Genomic DNA, 8,598 nt, shown 5'->3' on the forward strand with positions numbered 1-8,598 from the left:
CTTGGGGAACCCCACTGCCTACCTCCGTCCAGGTCGAATAGACCCATCCACCACCACTCTCTGGGTGCGGCCCTCCAGCCAACTAGTGACCCATCTGGCTATGTAGGTATTGACACCACTGTCTCCTAGTTTTGTCAAAGATCAAAGTGTTTGATTTTGGATGCCAATGGCAAAAGAGCAAAAGATCAGATGGCAAAAAGTCAGAGGCTAACACAGCAAATTTTGTAATTGTAGTCTCACACTATTATTTTTTAGTTTGTAACAGTGCTGCATATTCACACCCCTGTCTGTGCCTCATTTCAAATTACTTGAGCCTCTCATACGAGAGAGACACTAACCTTGAACAAATTGCAGCCTAGTATCGTGACGTCAAAGAGATACCGTACCTATAGTGACCAGATAAAAATGAAACTAACGGAATTGTAAAGTTAAATAATATGCTACGCTTGCCCTCTTGTGACCAGACAGGACCAGTACCACCCAAGCAAAAATATAGCCCCCCTTTTATGAAACTTGAGAAAACAAAGAGAGCACAAGTGCCAACTCATTAATTATTCATACCAGGCATATTATTATTGGTTATTTTATTTCCTATAACTTGGAAAGAACTTCTGCCCAAAAGCAGAGAACTGCGTATACACTCAAGAAGGGAGATCTCGGAGCGTTCCCAAGAGACACAGTTTGTAACCTGACCAGTTACAAATATTATCTCTCCGCCTATGTATCTTTCTGGCGTACCCCCGTTTTGCTGGCTTGTGTCGTCTTATCTTTTTCGCTCGTCTTATCTTATCTTTCGTATGTCCCTCTCGTCAAGAGCTCTCGGTAATCTGCAGACTGTAGTAATTTGTATAAACTGTTTGAAACCTGTACTCAGCAAGTCTGCAATCCACTGTAATCACTGGGTGACAGAACATCTGCATGCTGCAACTAAGAAATCAACTGCTTCTGCCTACCCTTCAAGCCATCAGTAGCGTAAGTAAAATAAACTTTCTGTGTAACAAATGCTCATTAAACCATTTAAATCCTCTGACTCCTGCTCGCCATTAACACCCACCTGTCCGGTCATAAATTCCCCCTCGTGCCAAGCTGGTCGTACCGACCCAGGCTCGCAGGTCAAGGGTGCACCGGCATCTGGGCGTGACAGGTATCGACACCACTGTCTCCTAGTTTTTTAATGAGAATGGGGTGAGAGACAGTGTCTCAGTCCATATAGTCTTATCGTGGGGGTTCTTTTCGGGTGGAGCGGGGTCGTCCGCAGTTGAAGAATCCTCTCAAAGGATTCTTGATCTGAGCCTTCAAGAGGCCGAGAAGCAACTTGCTGGTAGAACAGAGGTAATAGGTGGGGCAAAAAAGACATTTTGCCCACCTACGAAAGGATTTACAATTAGAACTCTACAGAGAGGGGATCTGGGGTGCCTGCTACATCCCATAATCCGAAGTGAAAGTAGTCAGCTATTTATAATATAATGCTGTATGCTGTTTATACCATGTGCATCAGCACAATATCATTAAATTAAACAATTTTGACTTGGCCATGGTTTTTTGTTTTGTTTTTTTACACAACAATATCCTGAAGCAGTTAAATAAAATTAAAGAACTTATCAATATTACATCTGCAACAGATGGAGACCCCCTCCCTGCATGGATGAGTAATCCACTTAGTCGTCCAGATGAGCTTTTGGAGTGCAAGATTTAGTATCTCCCTATTGGTTATACATCCTTGCAGGCATATGTGCAAAATATAGTACAGGTGAGGTTGGCAATTTACTTGCCACCAGATAACACATTTAAAGAGTTGTTATTCAGACACTTTGCAGTGAGTTGCAAATGCCCATTTTTGGGTGAATCATACCATTGGTCCACGTAAAGGAATGGTTGTCATACCAGTGCAGGACATGCAGATACAAGAGATGTGCCCATTTCAGAGGATGGAAGAATAATTCTGGGAGGCTTTCCAGAGATGTGCCGAGGATTGACTGCAGAAGCTGTGTGTTATACAAACCAAATGGCTTAGGGGTGTGCCTCCCTCATAGCAGAGAGAGTTAGGGAGGGAATTGAGAGATAAGGGATTAAGAAAGAGGCAGAAAACTGTACTCTGTAATACTCTTGTCAGAATGACCTTATACAGTGGGTAGAATCCATAAAACTAGTAGGATTACTTTTCCATTGAAGAACTACCAGAATGAGTAAAGGTATCACAATCCGGCCCTTCTGGAAATTAGTTGGAGAATCCTGTTGATTACTGTTTGTAGATCCAAAAGCCAATGGCAAATTCTGGCTGTCAGAGTCCAAGTCACTGTTGCCCATAAAGCTGTATGTTTGTTAATTTGAGAAACGTTTCTTAACTGCATCATGGAAAAAATGACAGCAATAAGGATGCTGTGAGCTGGAGAACAAGGTACAACCCTGTGTCTGTTTATTTTCAGCATTTAAATCCTATTGAAAGTGAATTACTGGCCCAGTGCTCCTGCAGCTATTTCCATGACAAACCTTCTGTTTTCTGTGAGGCTTTCTCAGCACAAATGGTTTGTCTGGGAACATTTCATTCTATTGGAAAAATAGCATATGCTTAATATTTTCTAAACAACACTCTGAATTTTGCTAGTACAGTCCCCTCCTCTCCAATATTTTCTAGAAAACTTTTTGCCCATGTAACTCAGAGTCTCATAACATTCTTTGACTTGGTAGTGAAATCTGCCCTTTCCCGTAGTTTAAGGCCAAAAAATTTACCTGGAACCCCTGCCAATCCCGATATAACAAGTGTATGTATGATCTCCTGTGCAGGCATTTAACTCCTCTAGAAATTGTCCCTTATGATATACTACATCCATCTCCAGTTCTTTATATTACAGTTAAGCAACAAACGTTTGACCCTTGCCAGATTCTAAGGACTAAGGAAATTCCTTTTCCCTCCTTTCACCTGTATATGAAGGATTCTGCTGCTATAAGAAAACCAGACTCACTCCACCCCCTAGCTCTGTGTTTCAATAGCAGACCTAGGCAAGTGATCATGGCCCACATTTGCTGCTGTTCATCCTCAGCAATCATCCCTACTCTCTGCACAATGGTGTCTCCAACAAAGCTTATTCTGGCTGGAATGGGAGGGTACAGAACCACAGCAATGCTACCTAAAGAACAAGAGAGCTCTCTTTTTCCATTTTCCACCTTTGCTTATGGAAGGGCATCCTGTATAGCCAATGGACCAATGGTTTTCAACCTTTTTTCATTTGTGGACCCCCTAAAGATTTTGAGGTGCAGACCCCATGGTATTATTTCCCCTAGAATTGTAAGTGTGGGTATTCACATACTTTTGGTTGATCATAGTAATCTTTTGTGGACCACTTAGACATAGTCTGTGGACTGCTCGAGGTCTGCAGACCACAGATTAAAAACCACTGCAATAGACAAATGATTGATTTTGCCAATCGTTATCTCCATTATTAGTATCTGCCTGTAGAGACTAAGTGGTAGCGCAAGTGACTGGTGCCTCCTGAATCTGGGGGGGCACTCACAGAAGCCACCGATGGCAGTGACTCTGTCGGGGGGGCAATAGCCCTACCGACAGCATCAGTGTCGGCCATCGGGGAGGCACTGGCCCCGTCAGGGGGGCACATACACCCCTGTGCACCCCCTACCAGTCACCTATGAGTGGTAGCCTAAAGGCTAATTTCAAGTTCCCATCAATCCCACTTGAAGACATCACAACAGAAGCTTTATGCAAGGCGAGGGAAGAAGGACACTTGTGCCCACTGAATATAACGTGTACTGAATATGAATGAGAAGGGGGAAACCCTCCCCCCCAATGTATTTACTGCATTGTAGTGGAAAATCATAGTAGTTTCCCTTAATGATAACTTCTATCCCTGCTGGTTGAGATCCTACTACTAGAGAGAGGAGGACTGGAATTAGGGATTTGGAAGACTTCGATATAAATCACAGAAGTCTATTATTGTCTGCTTCTCATTCATTGGGCAATCTGTAGTTCAGTGTGGAGGCTTTAAGCAATTGTTTTCCTCATCCTGCAGATGTGTTATGCATTGTTAACTAGTTTGCAGCTAATTTGGGGAAATAATATTGATTCCTTGCAGTTTGACTTTTGATAGATAGTGGATGTGTCTACACGTTCATCAATCCACCATAGTTACTGTGCATTATGTTTAGTAGTAGTATAACCAAGTACTAAATCAATGTGCAGTAACTGGTGCTACCGCACAGTAGCACTGGCGCACAGCTTTTTAGTGACACTAACTTTGCTGTAGTCTAATATTATTGAGTAGTAGCATATTAGCATGGTTTTTGCCCTGCACATGGTTACTGCCTTGCTACTGCACAGTAGCATCAGGCTACTGTGCAGTTAGCATCTTGTGTAGATGCACCCAGTGTGTAGAGACACCTGCCTGTCATTTCCTCCAGCCTGAATAAGCTTTTGTGGATTGAGAGATAAGATACAACATAGTCTAGCCATCAAATGAGTTTTCAAATTGCTAAAAAGTTACAGAAGTAATTGCTGGTTGTTAACTGCCTTGTAGAACTGTCACATTTTTTGATTTACCTGGTTTTAACTATTGCTTTTTAAAAAGCAGCAAGTTACTCATTTTTAAAGACACATTATTCATTTGAGGCAGAAGCATTATGAGAAATGTCACTGGTAAATGGCACGGAGATGTAGCCTTTGTTAGCTCCATTATGATGTCAAATTATTCTCCTTCTGATTTTGGTTCTAAATTAGACGTATAGGTTCAATATTCCCAGCAGAAATATTAGTTGATTAAACACCCCTAATATTATCCATGAAACTTAATATAGAACATCATGTACCTTAACTAATGCTGCTTGTTACGTAGCAATAGGTTGCTTCTAACTTACTGGGTAGCTAATTAACCCTGGTTTGTCCTATGCTCTGCATTATGGCTTGAACATTACATCCACACTCATTACTAAGGCAAAACTTCCACTGAAGCTGAATGACTTTCTTACTGACTTACATGTATTGGATTTAGATGTCATGAAGTTTACTGATGCACATCAATAACAATTAAAAGTCCAGAGTACGTGCTCTTGGCAAACTGCTACTTACTTAAAGGGGTATGTAGTAAAAGCTGATTCAGTTTTCTATAATCAAGATGCTTTGTATGTGTTCTGGACAGCGAATGGGATGATTATCAGTCTGTGGGGATCCTGATCCTTGAACCTAATGGAGAAGCTGCTGGGACCAGATGTGGAAGAATGCAGGAGGCAGCTTCAGGTAGTTGCCAAAGGTAAAGTACTGGAAGGCAGGGATATCTACTACAGAGGTCAAGGGAATGCTGGTTGTGGTCTGATCTCTTCAATTTTATGCAAATACTGTCATTAGATTTGGTTCAACATTTTTCAACAGGGCTGTTGAAATAATATATGTTGGAAAAAACCACCCTATTAAAATTATAAAATGAAAACAAAAATTGTTCTGTCAGAGTTGCCATGTGTGCTTAGAGATAAAATGATAACTGTTTAATAGTACTGTACTGGGTTTTTGCCCATGGGCATAGGGCTTCCCTGAGTGCTTGCTATGTGTTCTTCCCATTTGGGAAAAACAAACTGATGCATTCCTGAAAAATGTTATTGATATGAAAGAAAAAAACCTCCAAAGTATTTAATAGTATACATATTGAATATACTAGTAAAATGAACTTCATTGACATTACATGAAATGTCTCTATCTTTCCTATGCAAAATGTTTTGATGCATCCAAGTTAAAACCTTTTCTTTTAGTTTCTATTTTGTGACAAACTTTAAGATTCTGGCTTTTTTCTGATTTTGAAGAATGGAATGGAAATTCTAGTTTCTGACCAACTTTAAACAACGCCTTGTTCCTAGGACAGGACTTGGGCTCTGCAGACATGTATCTGCTAGGCCAGGGGTGACCAATACCTGACCAACCCTGCATCACGGATGAGTTGGGGACCACTATGCTAGGCTAAGGAGAACACAATCTGTGCTCATATGTACATACCCAATGACATTAGCTAAAACAAGCATAAGAAAGTTATATACCATTAATTCCATGAAGAGAATTTAGGCGCACAAAATCCTGAGCACTGAATATTATCCTAGTAGCTTCAAAAACTGGATTCTGAGGTTGGGCATTCCTAAAGCACTCGCCTTTTTAACATCTTAGGAATGGCTGAAAATTGTGACCCTTTTACTTTGATAACTGATATCCTTTATGAATTACTGATTTTTTTTTCAAGCAATTGAATAAGTTGCTAAAAGGAAATTTGTGCTATTACAAATTACTGCCTCCTATTCCCAGACAGATTGACTGTTAACAACGTGATGCTTTGTACACCAGAGACAGGCAGATCCAAAATCACTAAACATTTTCAGGTTTGTGAGTGACTAATGTGCAAATTAATGATGCTTTAACATAATTAACATAATAACTTACCCCCAAAATCATGAATTTTCAGTACAGCAGAGCTGTTGGAAATCATTTAGGATTAATTTGTGTAAGTCCTTCTGCCATCAAAACCATCAAAACAATGCTATTCATTTGTTTAGAAGAGAAAAATATACCAAATACATGCATATATTTGCATTGGTGGGATTTTAATCACACTCTCACTGTATGTGTTTACTCATGAAACCACTGCTAAGGTGGTGGCAAATACTGTGAAAATGTGTGTTTCAGATTCCAAAAGCACAGTACCATGTTATAGAAGTTCATTAATTCCACTTGAACTGCTAGTCTTATTGAAAGCTAGGAAGAACGTTGTGGCCTTATTTCTGTTATCAGCGGTGCCAGCTTTAGCGTGTTGCCAAGCCTGTGAACCATTTTGTCACTAACTTGTGTCCTAGCTGAAAAATTGCTGACTCCTGACTCACTTCCCAGCTTCAAAGGAATCCTCATCCAGGCTGTTTGCACCTCACTTTGAATGAATGTGAATGAACAGCACTTTCACAGTGTTTACATGTAGGCTAAATACAGGTACACAGAAACAAGAAATCTCCCTTTTTTAAGGGCCCCTTCTTATGACCCATTGCTTTTTGACAGAAAAGAGAGTTCCTGGTTTTCACTGAGCAATTTGACAGTAGCTACCCAATGGTGATGTCTTTCAGTTAAATTGCTGAAACTGAAGGGGGGGAGGGGGGACAAGGACACTTTAGAAGCCATGCTAAGTCTGTCACAATGCTGTATCACTTTGTTCTCTATGAAACTCTTACTGAGTAGCTATCCCAGCTTTCTCCATTGATCCATACTGAATCTGGTGCTCTGAAATGGGAGTTAGTGGAGAGCGAAAAGGCAGTTCAGCTGGTCTTGCATACATGAGCATGTGGCTACTGACCAGTATCTTTGCCTATTCTGCATGACAGATGATCACCAAAAATCTAAGTGATAAGCGGGATATGAAAAAGATAAAAATGATTTGGTTCTTTCCATCACTCCTTCTGCAAACTAAAGAGAGGAAGATAAAGGATGGAAAAGAAGCAAAGGGGTTGGAATACAGCACTCAGAAAACTAAAGAAACAGACACGATATCAGAAGACGAAATAAATCCCTTTTTTGCTTCCTTGTACTTATCCACCATAGCCTCACCCTGCGTGGCCAAAACCCTCTGACACCACCCATTTCTGACCTCCACTGAGTCACTGCAGTGCATTCCCCAAGTTTGTGGTGTTTGTACTTTGAGAACTGGATTGTGCTTTAAACCAACTTTTAAACATAAGTGATTGAAAATATTCCTTTCAGCAACTCAAATTCAATCAGGATACAGTTTCAGGTGGCTCTTCCTGAACCTTTTGGTGTGATTTTATCTATGAAAGCATTTTACTTGAGGAGTCATTTTGACAGTCCATGTTCCATTGATTGCCTCACAAATCCTGAAATCATTGTCTATTTTTACTCAATGAAGACATCAAAGAAACATTGATCTCTTTGAACAAAAATAAAAATCTCTTTGCTAAAGCTACCATTAATGGACCTAGAAAATGTGCAGTAAACCCTGCCTAGAGCGGTTGAAGATGGGATAGATGTGTATAACTCTGCTAAATTCAGCAGTGCTGCACTAAGGATCTGGCTTGGGTTTTTATCATACAAGTAAGATGTTGTAACTCCTCATCATTGCAATTCATTACAGACCAGATAGATATCTGTTTTCACCATCCATATTTCTATAGAGTTCAACAAAAGAACCAGCCTTGTTATTTTCAGGTAAGCTTGCAAATCAACTTCCCCTGCCCTCTCCAGAAGGGACTGCTGTACATTGTGGTCATAATTTTGGTTGGGCCAGGCCTGAGGATCTTGGGGAGAATCAGTTAAATGGTAAAAATGAGTCTTTACAATATACTGAATCCTTGTATATAAATTGGGGGTAGTGGTGTTCAGGTTCTGTCTGGCTCCTTCTGTAAGAGAAATGGCACTCTGGAGCTTGTGCTGCTGGCTCTGCAGAGCTGCTAAGAGGTTAGCACCCCTATAAGCAAGCTGGATTTCCAGGGGGAATTGAGAGTTCTTTATGCAGAGAGGTGATCTAGGGCTTAGCATCTTGCAGACAGTTGCTAACTAGATGTTATAACTCTCTGAGATTTTCAGAGATGTTGAGTCACCATGGCTTCCATGGA

General features: G+C 40.6%; 1 long non-coding RNA gene across 1 annotated transcript; it reads right to left on the reverse strand.

Annotated features, from left to right (window-relative positions):
* Positions 1-42: 42 nt before the first annotated feature.
* On the reverse strand, positions 43-1,199 carry LOC109287849. Its single transcript, XR_002094982.1, has 3 exons — positions 1,143-1,199; positions 282-287; positions 43-98 (listed from the first exon to the last, which is right to left on the reverse strand). It is a non-coding gene; the product is annotated as an uncharacterized LOC109287849 (long non-coding RNA).
* Positions 1,200-8,598: the final 7,399 nt, after the last annotated feature.

Source organism: Gavialis gangeticus, unplaced genomic scaffold (assembly GCF_001723915.1).
Source record: "Gavialis gangeticus isolate Ggan-Ray unplaced genomic scaffold, GavGan_comp1, whole genome shotgun sequence".
In the NCBI taxonomy this organism is placed as follows: Eukaryota; Metazoa; Chordata; order Crocodylia; family Gavialidae; genus Gavialis; species Gavialis gangeticus.